This window comes from Amblyraja radiata, chromosome 4, assembly GCF_010909765.2.
Source record: "Amblyraja radiata isolate CabotCenter1 chromosome 4, sAmbRad1.1.pri, whole genome shotgun sequence".
In the NCBI taxonomy this organism is placed as follows: domain Eukaryota; kingdom Metazoa; phylum Chordata; class Chondrichthyes; order Rajiformes; family Rajidae; genus Amblyraja; species Amblyraja radiata.
The window spans coordinates 81497809-81515096 of NC_045959.1; the positions used below are offsets into that span (position 1 = coordinate 81497809).

General features: G+C 42.9%; 1 long non-coding RNA gene across 1 annotated transcript; it reads right to left on the reverse strand.

Moving 5' to 3' along the window:
* Positions 1 to 14367: 14367 nt before the first annotated feature.
* On the reverse strand, positions 14368 to 15744 carry LOC116972327. The gene is made up of 2 exons (XR_004411775.1): positions 15300 to 15744; positions 14368 to 14743 (listed from the first exon to the last, which is right to left on the reverse strand). It is a non-coding gene; the product is annotated as an uncharacterized LOC116972327 (long non-coding RNA).
* Between the last annotated feature and the right edge of the window lie 1544 nt (positions 15745 to 17288).

A 17288-nucleotide genomic window follows, 5' to 3' on the forward strand; every position in this document is an offset into this window, starting at 1 on the left:
AACGTCACCAGAGATGCTGCCTGAACCGCATTTTGTGGATGTCTTCAATAGGAAGAGAGTGTTGGGTCCCTGGAACGCACTACCGGTGGTGGTAGAGGCAGATACATTAGACCTTTGGAGCTTAGAGATAGCTGATGATCCATTTTATGATGCCAGTTGGAAGTTTCCTAAGGGAATAAAGGGTCAAAAGAAACTGGGACAGGGACTGAATAATGAAGTAAAATTTCAAAGTCTACAGAGAGATTTAGGCCATTTGGAAGAATGAGCTGAAAGATGGCCAATGGAGTTTAATGCTGATAAGTGTGAGGTGCTACATCTTGGCAGGACAAATCAAAATAGGACGTACATGGTAAATGGTAGTGAATTGAGGAATGCAGTTAGTTCCCTGAAGGTGGAATCTCATGTAGATAGGGTGGTAAAGAAAGCTTTTGGTGTGCTGGCCTTTATAAATCAGAGCATTGAGTATAGAAGTTGGGATGTAATGTTAAAATTGTACAAGGCATTGGTGAGGCCAATTCTGGAGTATGGTGTACAATTTTGGTTGCCAAATTATAGGAAAGATGTCAACAAAATAGAGAGAGTACAGAGGAGATTTACTAGAATGTTGCCTGGGTTTCAGCACCTAAGTTACAGAGAAAGGTTGAACAAGATAGGTCTTTATTCTTTGGAGTGCAGAAGGTTAAGGGGGGACTTGATAGAGGTCTTTAAAATTATGAGAGGGATAGACAGAGTTGACGTGGATAAGCTTTTTCCATTGAGAGTAGGGAAGATTCAAACAAGAGGACATGATTTAAGAATTAAGGGACAAAAATTTAGGGGTAACTTCTTTACTCAGAGAGTGGTAGCTGTGTGGAATGAGCTTCCAGTGGAAGTGGTGGAGGCAGGGTTGATTTTATCGTTTAAAAATAAACTGGATAGGTATATGGATGGGAAAGGAATGGAGGGCTATGGTCTGAGTGCAGGTAGATGGGACTAGGTGAGAGTAAGTGTTCGGCACGGACTAGAAGGGCCGAGATGGCCTGTTTTCGTGCTGTTTTTGTTATATGGTTATACATAATTGTACATCTGACCCATCATGCATGTTCTGTCAGTCAGTGAGATCACCGGTAATTTTCCACAGTGCTTTTCCATTTTCCCTTTAACTCTTTTAGTATTCAAATATTTAGCAATCTCTCTGGACCAGAAAGAATGAAGGAGTGAATAAGTTTATTGGCCAAGTATTCACATACAAGGAATTTGCCTTGGTGCTCCACCCGCAAGTGACAACATGACATACAGTGACAGTTAGAAATGACACATAAAACATTAAACATTATCAATTAAACTTGTGAATTAAATAAAATACCAGAGCAAAAGGAGGCTACATATTTTTGGTTATTGAGTAGAGCTACTACTCGTGGAAAAAAAACTCTTTTTATGTCCTGCTGTGGTAGTTTTGACAGTCCGGAGTCACCTTCCAGAGGGAAGTGATTCAGTTCTAAAGTGTTTACAATCCTCTTTGATGTTTCTCCCCATTTCAACCCTAAATGGTTGAACCTTTATCCATATGTCTGTCTCATGGTTCTAGACTCGCACATCAAAACCAGTTCAACCCATCCGGAGGTGATTTCTTTCTTAACCAGGTAGGTCCCTTGGAGAATACTGCTGACCTTCCCATTCTTCTCTGTCAGCACAATGCGATACATTGCGGAAACATGCCCTTCGGCTCACTGGGTCCGCACCGACCAGCAACCCTTGCACATTAACAATATCTTACACATATTTTTATATATACCAAGCAAATATACCTACATACCTGTACTAGGCACGTGCCGTGAGTAACTACTCAGGGTAGGCAGTCAGTCGGCTTTTAAAAAATCTTGAAAACCGTGCATGCGCAGATTGTTCTCCTCTCCGGTAGGCAGCCAGTCGACTTTTATAAAGTAATTTGTCTTCAAAAGCCTTATCTCTTACTAAAGTATTTAATAACATATAGCTCAAAGAAATTTACTTACCACATTATTTGTAGACGAACTCCATTATTATCTATTTGTTTCTTAAGACACTCTTAAGATAACGACAATCCATGTTTGGAAAATCTGCCAAGTAACTTGTTCTGCGCATGCGCAGTATGTTGCACAGCACATTCACATAGTCCATGATGCAATGGCAGAATTTCAGCTGCCTTTATAGACCGTTGTCATTGAAGGCTTGAAGCAGCATCGACGGCACGTGAGTTGCACATACCTTCGCGTGTTACATGTACAGCGGATGAAAGGCACGGGAGAATTATGCCTACCTAGGAGATTCTCCCATGCCTTTACTATTTATATTTAATAATTACCATTTTATAATTTTAATCAGGATAGGCACTGCCTACCTTGCCTACATAGAAACATAGAAAATAGGTGCAGGAGTAGGCCATTCGGCCCTTCGAGCCTGCACCGCCATTCAATATGATCATGGCTGATCATCCAACTCAGTATCCTGTACCTGCCTTCTCTCCATACCCCCTGATCCCTTTAGCCACAAGGGCCACATCTAACTCCCTCTTAAATATAGCCAATGAACTGGCCTCAACTACCTTCTGTGGCAGAGAGTTCCAGAGATTCACCACTCTCTGTGTGAAAAATGTTTTTCTCATCTCGGTCCTAAATGATTTCCCCTTTATCCTTAAACTGTGACCCCTTGTCCTGGACTTCCCCAACATCGGGAACAATCTTCCTGCATCTAGCCTGTCCAACCCCTTAAGAATTTTGTAAGTTTCTAAAAGATCCCCCCTCAATCTTCTAAATTCTAGCGAGTACAAGCCGAGTCTATCCAGTCTTTCTTCATATGAAAGTCCTGCCATCCCAGGAATCAGTCTGGTGAACCTTCTCTGTACTCCCTCTATGGCAAGAATGTCTTTCCTCAGTTTTGGAGACCAAAACTGTACACAATACTCCAGGTGTGGTCTCACCAAGACCCTGTACAACTGCAGTAGAACCTCCCTGCTCCTATACTCAAATCTTTTTGCTATGAATGCTAACATACCATTTGCTTTCTTCACTGCCTGCTGCACCTGCATGCTTACTTTCAATGACTGGTGTACCATGACACCCAGGTCTCGTTGCATCTCCCCTTTTCCTAATCGGCCACCATTTAGATAAGAGTCTACTTTCCTGTTTTTGCCACCAAAGTGGATAACCTCACATTTATCCACATTATACTGCATCTGCCATGCATTTGCCCACTCACCCAGCCTATCCAAGTCACCTTGCAGCTGACGGCATGTGCCTGACTTGTACGTCTTTGGAGTGTGGGAGGAAACCGAAGATCTCGGAGAAAACCCGTGCCACCGTGACACTGATGCGAGGATTTTGAGAAAAAAGCACACTGCTGGAGGAACCTGTGTCCCCATATCTGAAGAGGAGTGTGCTGCCTTTGGAGAGGGTCCAACGGAGTTTACGAGAATGATCCCGGGGATGATTGGGTTAAGGTATAATGAGCGTTTGATGGCTCTGGGACTGTACTCGCTGGAGTTTAGAAGGATGAGGGGGGTCTCATGAAACTTCCCCAAAAAGTGAAAGGCCTGAACAGAGCGTCAAAGCTTAAGGGGAGAAGACAGGAGAATGGGGATGTGAGGGAAATATAGATCAGCCATGATTGAATGGCGGAATTGACTCGAAGGGCATTATGGCTTAATTCTGCTCCAATGAGTTATGAACTTATGAGCAGAGAATAGTGACAAGAAAACAAAATAACTTAGGAAGAGAATTCATGTATACATAAATTCTCATTGTAGTATCCAGGATATAAAAATAATCCTATATCTCTATGTCCTTTGGCAGTCTGGCACCCTGCCTTAGTAATGTGAACTCACACGATGTGCACACAGACATCCTTTTCAAAGAGAGTATTGTGCAATTGTTTCTACTTGCAGTGAAAATTCTTTACAAATAGTCTTTGTTTTTCTTTGGGGAATTATAGATACAGCAGGGCACATTTTATGAAATGATCTAGTTCCCAATCACTGTGTGTTCCCAAACCTCACTGAAAGGGCTGCAAAAGAATGAGGCCTTTCATTGAAAGCATCGGTAGGGAATATTAGACATGGCACCAAATCGACAGATACCATCTGAGCTACTGAGAGATCTTACAAAACCGTAGGTTTGCATTGAAAATGTTCAAACAATGCCAGTTTTTCTCTTTTTAATTTGCGTGTGCTTTGGATTTTGGCAAAGGGAAAGATTTTTTTTTCTCTTTGACTGCAAAAGTCCTTCACTTCCAGATGCCTGGTCTGAGTGAGCTATGCAGTGATGTAATTGCAGATTTAACTCTAAGGATATACTTCACTCAACAGATTAACATCTGTTCCATTTTATGTTTTTTGATCAGGTTGCGAGTGGATTTAAAAAAAAAAGCAACTTTCATATATCAATACGGTATGTCCTTTGTCGGTTTCTTTCACTGGAGGGTGAACATATTAAATGTTAATGAACAGACTAACTACCTAAAATCTCAGCACAGCAAGTCATTAAAGTGAATTAACTTGATAGCTTCTGGACAAGCACTGAAAAATAAAACCATAGCAACAAACAGATTGCTGTAAATTAACTATCAGGTTCTCTAATGACCAACAGAATGTGGACTGGTCTGATCTTCACTGATTCTGAAAGCACAACCACATCATTCATTGATTAATTTCCCTGTTAACTCTCCCACCTCTGCTGAATGACCAGGTCCAGAACAAGAGCCCTGACCAGAAAAGTTACCTATCCATGTTCTTAAAGCACACTGTATTGGGGTTTCAGTATTGATGTGGATAGAGAACTGGCTGGCAGACAGGAAGCAAAGAGTAGGAGTAAACGGGTCCTTTTCACAATGGCAGGCAGTGACTAGTGGGGTACCGCAAGGCTCAGTTCTGGGACCCCAGCTATTTACAATATATATTAATGATTTGGACGAGGGAATTGAATGCAACATCTCCAAGTTTGCGGATGACACGAAGCTGGGGGGCAGTGTTAGCTGTGAGGAGGATGCTAGGAGGCTGCAAGGTGACTTGGATAGGCTGGGTGAGTGGGCAAATGCATGGCAGATGCAGTATAATGTGGATAAATGTGAGGTTATCCACTTTGGTGGCAAAAACAGGAAAGTAGATTATTATCTAAATGGTGGCCGATTAGGAAAGGGGGAGATGCAACGAGACCTGGGTGTCATGGTACACCAGTCATTAAAAGTAGGCATGCAGGTGCAGCAGGCAGTGAAGAAGGTGAATGGTATGTTAGCATTCATAGCAAAAGGATTTGAGTATAGGAGCAGGGAGGTTCTACTGCAGTTGTACAGGGTCTTGGTGAGACCACACCTGGAGTATTGCGTACAGTTTTGGTCTCCTAATCTGAGGAAAGACATTCTTGCCATAGAGGGAGTGCAGAGAAGGTTCACCAGACTGATTCCTGGGATGTCAGGACTTTCATATGAAGAAAGACTGGATAGACTCGGTTTGTACTCGCTAGAATTTAGAAGATTGAGGGGGGATCTTATAGAAACTTACAAAATTCTTAAGGGGTTGGACAGGCTAGATGCAGGAAGATTGTTCCCGATGTTGGGGAAGTCCAGAACAAGGGGTCACAGTTTAAGGATAAGGGGGAAATCTTTTAGGACCGAGATGAGGAAAACTTTTTTCACACAGAGAGTGGTGAATCTCTGGAATTCTCTCCTGCAGAAGGTAGTTGAGGCCAGTTCATTGGCTATATTTAAGAGGGAGTTAGATGTGGCCCTTGTGGCTAAAGGGATCAGGGGGTATGGAAAAAGGCAGGTACAGGATACTGAGTTGGATGATCAGCCATGATCATATTGAATGGCGGTGCAGGCTCGAAGGGCCGAATGGCCTACTCCTGCACCTATTTTCTATGTTTCTATGTTTCTTCAGAGATGCTTCCTGACTCGCTGAGTTACTTCATCACTTTGTGTCACTTTTTATCTCCCTGTCATCTCCAGCTTCTTTTGTGGTCCTGTGCAATCTAGTCTAGTTTAGTTTAGTTTGTTGTCATGTGTTGCAAGGCAGTGGAAAGCATTTTTGTTGCGTGCTAATCAGTCAGTGGAAAGACTATACATGATTACAATTGAGCCACCCACAATTTTGGGTAGAGGTTTAAAAGAGTGGAACAATTGTAATGATCCACTTCTGGAACCAACACACAGAGTCGCCTGGCTGGAGCGTCATTTTCAGAAGATCATGTGATAGGAGGAGAATTAGGCCATTCGGCTCATCTAGTCTACTCCGCCATTCAATCATGACTGATCAATCTTTCTCTCTTAACCCCATTCTCCTGCCTTCTCCCCATAACCTTTGACACCCGTACTAATCAAGAATCTATCTATCTCTGCCTTAAAAATATCCATTAACAGCCTCCACAGCCTTCTGTGACAATGAATTCCAGATTTGTGGTGCCTTCACGCCCCCGTTGGTTTTGCATACAGCCCATCACCGCTGGCGACTCGCCAACAAGCTCACGAGAAGGTCCAGCCAAAAGAGCTGAATAACAACTCCAAGGTCAGATGCACTAATTGGCCTTTTCTGCACGCGGGTTAAGATTGGGGAGGATGTAGGTTAAGGGGGTTTCTGGAATAAACGTGACACAAGGTGTCTGGCTCAGCTAAGTGTCGTTTGTTCTTTGCTTTCTGTCGTGGGACTCAGTAGATCCTACAGATTCACCATCCTCTGAATAAAGAAATTCTTCCTCATCTCCTTCCTAAAGGTACGCCCTTTCATTCTGTGGCTATGACCTCTGGTCCTAGACTCTCCCACTAGTGGAAACATCCTCCCCACAACCATTCCATCCAGGCCTTTCACTAATCCTGTAGTCTGAAAATATTTTAATTAAATCCAGGCAGGACAAGGTTTTCTGAACATATTATATAGTCAAGACAACTTCAAAGATAAAAACAATTCTGCATTTTCCTTTCTTTCCCATCTGCACCTTTCCCGGAAGGTAACGGCTCTGATCATGCTGGGATTTATGGCTCCATTGGAGGAAGCAGTCTTCCATTGCCTTTTCTTCTTGAATAAGTAAGCGCTGTGAAGTCTCAGCAGGCTACTTTCTGCAGGAAGCATTAGTACAAATGAGTTTGATTGCACCTTCATCTGATTTTGGAATGGCAAGATTTAAATGCCTACTGGATTGGTGAGCAACATGCTTCAAAACACATGTCACATCCATCACTCTCTTAGTAATGTCCTCCTGCCCTGTAAGATTTTATATTCATCAAATCCAGCCAGAAAATGCTAACCAACTTTGAGGTACCTCACTTAATAAATGCTCTATTGCAGTTTTAACAAGAGTTCTTGTATAAATACACGGTGGAATAAATGGCTGGCAGCGATCATAATAATGCTCATTGCTTCATTTTATATAAACAGTATTTTGGCAAAGAATTCCTCCAGCCACCAACTCCACACCACATGTGGGATTCTTTAGTCATGGCAGATGGTCCTAGTCAGTACTGTTTCAAGCCCCCCCCCCACCTCACCACAAATGCTTTGGTGGACTAGATGATCTTTAGCTTTCAAAAACCATGACTCCGTTTCAAAACTGGGGCAGTGTAAGCAGGCAAGATATTTTTAAACTTAATAATTGTCTAGAAATGTTTCTTCCATTTTGCTGCACTAAATGGGTGGCCCCAATTAAATGACCTGTACAAAAATAATAAATAAACCTCACAAAACTGGCAAAATAAAATTGGTCAAAAAATAATCGTGCCACAGTGTCATACAGCACAGAAGCAGGTCCTTCAGCACAACTTGTCCATGCTGACTAAGATGCCCCAAGGGCAGCCAAGTCAGGCGACTCTCTGCGTGCTTCTCCCAGAAGTGGATCTGCAATTACTCATTACAATCGCTCCATTCTTTTAAACCTCTACTCCAACAACAGCATTTCTTACTTTCTCAATCGTAATCATATATAGCCTTTCCACAGGCAAAAAAAAGTTTTTTACCTTACCTTGGTACATGTGACAATAAACTAAACTAAACCGTTCACATGTCGGTATTGTTCCTGCCTCAACCACTTCTAACCTGCCCAACTAGGGTTCAGGGGTTATGGGGAGAAAGAAGGCAGCAGAATGGGGTTGAGAGGGAAAGACAGATCAGCCATGATTGAATGGCGGAGTAGATTTGATGGGCCGAATGGCCTAATTCTGCTCTTTGCACTTATTATGAACTTATAAACCTTGTCCTACAACCCAAACCCTCAAGACCGGGCTACTTCCTCGAGGATCTTCTCTACACTCTTTGCATCTTTCCTACAGCAGGGTTACCTAAACAGAAAACAATACTCCAAGTACTGTCTCACTAACTCTTATACAACTGCAAGTAACATCCCATCTTCCATGTTCAATACCCTGACTAACCAAAAACCTTCACCACCTTGTCTACCTGGAATGCCACAGTCAGGGATATATGTTACCCCACTCTCCCTCCCTCCCCCACTCTAGTGGTGCTACTAGTTCCATTGTTCGCATCCTTGTATCCCTCTCATTAGTACATCTTCTCAGCCAACAATGGGCCATTATGGACTCCACTCTTTCAGAGATCATCTGTTGCCGGCCCTGGTTTGTTCTGGCTTTTCCTCACCTCCAGTTCTGGGCCCAGCACTGATCCTTGAGGCACATCAATAATCAGTCCTCCAGTCTAAACAGCCTTCCACCACCACCCTCTGCTTCCTACCATCAAACCAATTATGGAAATGATTATAGACACAAAATGCTGGAGTAACTCAGCAGGACAGGCAGCACCTCTGGAGAAAAGGAATGGGTGACCTTTCAGGTCGAGACCTTTCTTCAGATGTAAACGATTAGCTAAGTGTTCATGTGTAACCTTCCAGAGTAGCCTACCAGAATCTTATCAAAGGTCTTTCTGAATTCCATAACCGGCCTTCTTGCTTGCTTGTTCAAAACACTCAATCAAATTCATGAGGCATGATCTCCCACACAATGCCTCACAAATCAAACCCTGTCTTTCCAAATGCATGTACAACTTATCCCTCAGTCTCCTCCGATAACTTACCTACTACAGATATTCGACTGACCAAAGTTTTTCTTTGCAGTCCTTCTTAAGTAAAAACACAACATTATCCACCCCGAGTCTTCCATTCTAGTGAGGTTGTCAACCTGATCCTTACATTAAAACAATACCTGTATGTTTGCCAATGGCAGCTGCCTGCAGAGATCAAAGCGGCTGCATCATAAGAAGCTGTCAGAGAAAGAAAACTTGCCATTGTAGGAAGTGCCACCCTAGCAGTAAATGATGTGGCAGGGGAGAGGGTACACTTCTTCAGTGTGTCTGACCAATTCCCAGAGAATGTATCCTGGTGGTGAATTGGTGAAGGGTGGTTACATGACAATGGACACCTTGAATTGCAGGCAGAAACACAGTAATGAATGAAGAATAAGGCTGATAGAGACAGAGGGAAAGGCATTGATGGACCCATCAAGTCACATTCTCTTGCTAATCTGCTCGTACTTTTCCGACACAAATCAAGGGTCGCACTTTTAACACCAAGATGGCCAACGCACACCAGACTACACTAGCAAGTGATAGGTGGATACAGGTGAGTTGGGGAGGGCAAGGGGTGGTTGGCAGATGGGTGGACAAGACTAGAGGTGACTCTAGCTTTCAGAGGCAGCCCCCTCACTTTATGCCTCTACATTGTATCAAAAGCTGCATAGCTGATACAAGCCAAATGTCTTCATCACAATAACACTTTATTAGCCAAGTATGTTTTACAACGTACGAGGAATTTAATTTGCCAAGTCAGTCATAAAAAATAAAAACAACGGAACACATAAAACACATTTTAACATAAACATCCACCACAGTGACTCCTCCACACTCCTCACTGTGATGGAAGGCGAATAAAAGTTCAAATCGCTTCGCCTCATTGTTCTCCCGCGGTCGGGGGCCTCGAGCAGTCCGTTGACGGGACAATCTTGACTCCCCTAGCCGGCGGTCGGACCCTCCGCATCGGGGAGATGTCAGCTCCCCTGCGCTGGACGATCGGACCCCGGGTCGGGGTTGGTCGAACCTTCCGCGGCGTTGGAGCTCCCGACTAGCCTCTACCGAGACTGCGAGCTTGCGATGGTAAAGTCCGTAGGCCGCCTTCGGAGTGATCCCAGGCAAGAGATCGGCTCCGATGTTAAGTCCATGCCTGCGGTGGGGCTCAAGGTCAGTCCGAGGAGGCCTCCAGCTCCACCGATGTTAAGTTGCAGAGCGACCGGAGATGTAATCCGGAAAACAACCGCATCTCCGACAAGGTAAGAAATTGAAGAAAAAAAATCCCCCTCCCCCTCCCCCTCCCCCCACATAAAACAAATCGGAGAACATTTACACAAACTTTTAACACACTAAAATTTAAAAAGACGAAAAAACAGACAGACTGTTGGCGGAGCTGCCAATCGTGTGGCGCCCCTGTTGGGATGATGAATTGTATTCAGAGGCTTTAGGCCAATTCCTTGATCCACCCATCATTCACCAGGTTTTGCCCTATACCCATCTCTCTTTCCTAGTTTCCTCTCCCTACTCCATCAGTCTTAAGAAGGATCCTGACCCAAAATGTTAGTGTTTCGACCCAAAACGTCACCCATTCCTTCTCTCCAGAGATACTGCCTGCCTCGCAGAGTTACTCCAGCATTTTGTGTCTAACTTCTGACCCAAAATGTAATCTGTTAATTTTCTCTGCAGATACCGCCTGTCCTGCTGAATTCCTCCAGTACTTTGTTTTTTACTCAAGGCTCCAGCATCTGCAATTTCTTGCATCTCCAGAAGGCATCATTAGCTGCACAACCAATAGGACGCCAATGTCATCATGCTGTAATGACCAGTACTCAGAGGTACCGGGAACATTTCTTGATAATTAAGACAATGTTTGTGCTGAACATGATGCCAAGTTAAACTGATCCCATCTCCATGTATATGATGTAGATCCCTCTATTCCCTGCACTCCAATGTGCCTATCGAAAAGCCTCTTAAATGCCACCATCGTATATCTGCCACCACCACCACCCCTGGCAATGCGTTCCGGACCCTCACTGCTCTCTGTATAAAAAAACTTATCCCGCACATCTCCATTAAGCGTTCCCTCTCACCGTATATCTATACCTTCTAGTGTTGGTCATTTCCACCCTGAGAGAAAGGTTCTGACCGTCTACCTTATCGATGCCCCTCATAATTTTATATTCTTCAATCAAGTCTCTCCTCAATGTCCGACCTTGCAGAGAAAACAATCCAAATCTGTACACACTGAATGACTCGATTATAATCATCTGTAGTCTTGACGCTGACTGGTTAGCATACAACAAAAGCTTTTCACATATGACTATAAACTAAACCAAGTCTATCCAAACTCTCCCTGTAGCTGAACCCCTTTAATCCCGGAAGCATGCTTGTAAAAGTTGCCAAACGATCAACAGAAAGAACCAACAATTGAAATGGCTCCCAGGCATCTGTGTTCCGCTGAAATATTACCCACTATGTGCAGCAAAACTTAACCAGCAAGCGTACAGATGGCTTTGATCAAAGGAATCTTCATTCTTTCCTTGCACATTAATCACTATACATGCCTCAGGGTGTTGTGCATAGAATTAATGTTAAAGGAAGGTATTTTAGCACACAAAATTACACATCACCTCAGAGGCACTCACACCCTCTAGAGGTGATGAAAACAATCAATCAAGGCTTTTAAATGGGAAACTGGATGTACCAGGGGGCGACAATGTCGGGACAGCTGTGCAAAGCAGGTATGGACTCAGTGGGCTGAAAGGATTCCTTGACAGGAACATGAGGGGCAACTTTTGTTTCACACAAAGGGTGACGGGTACATGGAACACACACATATACAAGCTGCCAGAGGAAGTTATTGAGGCAGGTACTATCACAACATTTAAAAACCATTTGGACCGGTACCGGATAGGTTTAGCAAAGCCAAGGGAGTATTTAGTGTCTTTCATGGATGTCACAGCTAGTAAAGCTGCTGCCTCACGGCACCAGAGACCCAGGTTTGACCCCGACATTGGATGCTGTATTTGCGGAATCAACATGTTCTCCCTGGGACCGCGTGGGTTTCCTCCGGGTGCTCCGGTTTCCTCCCACATTCCAACCATAATTGGCTCCTGTAAGTTGTCCCTCGTGTTAGAGAGTGGATGCAAAGTGGAATAGCATAGAACTAGTCTGACTGGGTGATCAACGGTTCAGTATGGACTCTGTGGGCCAAAGGGCTGTTCCCAAGCAGTATCTCTAAAGTTAACACTAAAAACTAAAACAATTGCTTCAAACTCAAGTGACCAAGTTACATGCTGAATTCAAAGAGAGTTTTTATTTGGATCACTTCCAGCACTTGGATGAGCAGATTTTCTTTCCAAATAAACAATGGAAGACAGAATCCATCATCTTCAAATCTTTGGATCTTGTCCACTCCATTATTGTCTCTATCTCTCTCCCATCAACCATTTGAAACTAAATTCAACCCGAATTACAACCGTGATGTTATATTTTACCCTGACACGAGCTTGGAACTACATCATGTGTAGGAAGGAACTGCAGATGCTGGTTTACACCAAAGATAGACACAAAAACCTGGAGTAACTCAGCGGGTCAGGCAGCATCGCTGGAGAAAAAGAATAGGTGACTTTTCGGGTCAAGACCCTTCATCAGACTGAGAGTCAGGGGAGAGGGAAACGAGAGATACAGAAGGTATATAGAAAAAAATGAATGAAAGATATGCAAAAGGCACCAATAATCAAGGAAGGGTGGAGTCCACAATGGCCCATTGTTGGCTGTGGGGAAGGTGATAATGAGGTATACAGAAAATGAAACTCACCAGGACGACAGTGAAACTAGTACGAAGACTAGGGTTGGGGAGGGATGGAGAGTGGGGGGGGGGGGGGGGCAAGGGTTACTTGAAGTTAGAGAAATCAATATTCATACGGCTGCGTTGTAAGCTATCCATGCAAAATATGAGGTGCGGTTCCATATTTGTATCATCACTAAGACTTCTAACTTCCACCTCAGTGACATTGCACAACTTTCTTCCCTCCTCCCTCAGCTCCTTTGTGGCCGTGCATGACTTTGTTACCTCTGGATTACATTCTCCAATGGACCTTGTCAGCCTCCCACAACATTGTAAACCCATCATTCAAACCAGCTACGTTGGTTCTAACTCACACCAAGTACCTTTCACCCATCAGGACTGTCCTGGCCGACTTAAATTCTCTGCTCATTATACAACTCATATTCGAAATTCTCATTCTTATGCTCCATTCCTTCCACTTGCAAATCGCTCACAACCTTTTGAGACACCTTTAGACTTTAGAGATACAACACAGAAGGTATATAGAAAAAATTAATGAAAGATATGCACAAGGCACCAATAATCAAGGAAGGGTGGAGTCCACAATGGCCCATTGTTGGCTGTGGGGAAGGTGATAATGAGGTATACAGAAAATACCGGCTCCACACCGACCAGCGATCACCTTACAGACTTACAGAAGCCAATTAACCTACAAACCTGTACGTCTTTTGGAGCATGGGAGGAAAATGGTGCACCCGGAGAAAACCCAAGTGGGGACAGGATGAATGTACAAACTCCTACAGTCCGTACCAGTAGTCAGGATCAAACCCGGGTCTCTGGCTCTGTAAGGCAGCAATTATCCCGCTGCACCACTGTGCACCTCTAATTTTGATCTCCTGCTCACCTGAAGCTGAGATGCTCCATCATTGGCAATGGAGTCTTCAGGTATCAAACCTGAGCTCTAGTATTACCTCTCAGGAAATGCACAACTTCTTTCAGATGCTGCTTTAAACTCGACAAACATTATGGTCGCCTGTCCCTATATCTGTGTGTCTCAGTCTAGTTGTCAAGCACATGTTGGTGGTACAGGTGGTCTTGGGATTACATGCGGTCGGTATGATATAAATACAGTTGATTACCCATCAATGACATCATCATAGGCAGTGAAAGGTCAGAGGTAAGCTGCATGCAGAAAAATGCAAACCAAGCTCTCTACAGCCACCTGATTTACAAAAGGAATGCTTACCTGAAAATTGGTTAGTCAAATTTCACAAATCAAAAAGAATGAGCAACATACATGAAGGGCGGTTTGGCGATAGTACAGCACATGCTTGGAGAGTATGTCCATTATTTGTTATAGCCAAAAGCAACTATGTTCACGGACCCCAAAGAGTCAATGATGTTTTAGCAAAAACTTGTAAAATAATCATTTATAAATTGAGGAATTGTCCTATTTTCTGTTTCTTTGTTATAATGAGTAGAGGTATGAAAATCTTGTTTAAATAAAACTTTCACGAAAACAGCATCACTCAGTCAGATTTTGTGAACCGGTGGGATATTTTTAATGCAATTCTATATTTCCTGGTTTCCTGTATTGTATTTATAGTGTTAATAATTGATGTTGCATCCTGTTTAAATCAAGTTAAATTGTTTTCCATCTGCATTCCTTAATAAAATCACTGTTAATACCGTGACTGTGAATTGCCTTAAAATTTGCAGCATTAACTAGTGATCTAGATCCTCAGATCAGAATACAGCAAATAGTCTGGTCACAAAGAGAGAGGAATGGAATTCATTTAAATGCCATATGTTGATTTAGCATTGTTGATGAAATTTACTGTAACATGGAATTAAAATACCATTAAATTTTAAGACCTTTCATAAAAAATCATGAGTAGAAGAATTCTGTTTGCAACAGTGAAAGTATAGTACCTGTGGACCTATAGTACCAGTTTTGGTCTCCTAATTTGAGGAAGGACATCCTTGTGATTGTGGCAGTGCAGCGTAGGTTCATGAGATTGATCCCTGGGGTGGCGGGACTGTCATATGAGGAAAGATTGAAAAGACTAGGCTTGTATTCACTGGCGTTTAGATGGATGAGGGGGGATCTTATAGAAACATATAAAATTATAAAAGGATTGGACAAGCTAGATGCAGGAAAAATGTTCCCAATGTTGGGCGAGTCCAGAACCAGGGGCCCCAGTCTTCGAATAAAAGGGAGAACATTTAAGACTGAGGTGAGAAAAAACTTTTTCACCCAGAGAGTTGTGAATTTGTGGAATTCCCTGCCACAGAGGGCAGTGGAGACCAAGTCACTGGATGGATTTAAGAGAGAGTTAGATAGAGCTCTAGGGGCTAGTGGAATCAAGGGATATAGGGAGAAGGCAGGCACGGGTTATTGATAGGGGACGATCAGCCATGATCACAATGAATGGTGGTGCTGGCTCGAAGGGCCGAATGGCCTCCTCCTGCACCTATTTTCTATGTTTCTATGACCAGTGATATTACAAACTAGAATGTTGAAGCAAAAATCAATATCCAGCAATCATACATAAACCAATAAATACAAGTGAGTCTTGCCAGTTTTTAGAACATTGTGAACAGAAAAAAAACATTGCACCAAGGAGGATGAGGGTTGGGGAGAGAGAATGTTTAAGAATAGTCTTCCCTCTGTTAAAGCAGCATTGACAGAACATTAAACCAGGTACGTCCATATTCAAGAACAGCTTCTTCCCCGCTGTTATCAGACACTTGAACAGACCTCTCATATGTTGGGGGTGAATTTCCGATCTTCCAATCTACCTCGTTGCAGCCCTTGTTCTTTTTTTTAATCTGTACTTTCTCGGTAGTTGCGACACTATATTCTGCACTGTTCGTTTTCTCTTTTGCAATACCTGTTGTACTCATGTATGATTTGATTTGCCTGGACAGAACATACAGAGCCGTCATTTATTTATGACTGTACTCTACAATTTGAGATTTGGAATAGAAAAAAACACATGTGTTTAAAGTGCACATTGTCAGATTTTATTAAAGGGTATTTTTACACATTTTGATTTCACCATGTAGAAATTACAGCTGTGTTTATACATAGTCCACCCATTTCAGGGCACCATAATGTTTGGGACACATGGCTTAACAGGTGTTTGTAAGTGCTCGGGTGTGTTTAAATGCCTCCTTAATGCAGGTATAAGAGAGCTCCCAGCACCTAGTATTTCCTCCAGTCTTTCCATCACCTTTGGAAACTTTTATTGCTGTTTTAACATGAGGACCAAAGTTGTGCAAATGAAAGTCAAAGAAGCCATAATGAGACTGAGAAACAAGAATAAAACTGTTAAGAGATATCAGCCAAACCTTAGGCTTACCAAAATCAACTGTTTGGAACATCATTAAGAAGAAAGAGAGTACTGGTGAGCTTACTAATCGCAAAGGGACTGGCAGGCCAAGGAAGACCTCCACAGCTGATGACAGAAGAATTCACTCTTTAATAAAGAAAAATCCCCAAACAACTGTCCGACAGATCAGAAAAACTCTTCAGGAGTCAGGCGTGGATTTATCAAAGACTGCTGTCCTCTGAAGACTTCATGAACAGAAATACGGAGGCTACACTGCAAGATGCAACTGCAAGACACTCAGCAACTGGTGATGTCCATGAATCACAGACTTCAAGCAGTCATTGCATGCAAAGGATATGCAACAAAATACTAAACATGACTACTTTAATTTACATGACATTGCTGTGTCCCAAACATTATGGTGCCCTGAAATGGGGGGGACTGTGTATAAACGCTGCTGTAATTTCTACATGGTGAAATCAAAATGTGTAAAAATGGCCTTTATTAAAATCTGACAACGTGCAGCTTAACCACATGTGAATTTTTCTATTACAAATCTGAAATTGTAGAGTACAGAGGCAAATAAATAAATGATGGGTCTTTCTCCCAAACATTATGGAGGGCACTGTGAATCAAAACGTATACCAATACCAGCAGTTTTGTATTAGGTTTTGCAGGTGTCCATGTCAAGACTGCCTTGTCTTAAGTGTGGGAGGAATCCAGTCGATAAGTACTTCAGTCTTCCAGTCCATTTTACTTGCCCGCACAATCCTCCAACAAAGTGTCATTAACTCTCTTCCACACTGTATTGCTTAGGGTTTGAAAAAGATCTGCATTTGCTGTGATTTTAGTCACTCTGGTAGTGAAGGAAACATGGCAACTGATTTGTTCAATGGGCTGCTGCAAATGACCACCTTTAGTTGCACTGACTGATAAAAGACTGATCGGGCTCTGAACCTTTCTACAAAATACTTCACCTGAGAGAGCAAACAAGAAGTAAAAACCTCTCACGACCCAGCACTTCCCAAGTGCTACACTCAAACGTAAATCTACTACTGTTAGGCTCAAGCCTCTGTATTGGATATTGAAACTTTCTTAGTATAGAGATACAGTGTGCAAACATGACCTTCGGCCCACAGAGTCTGTGCCG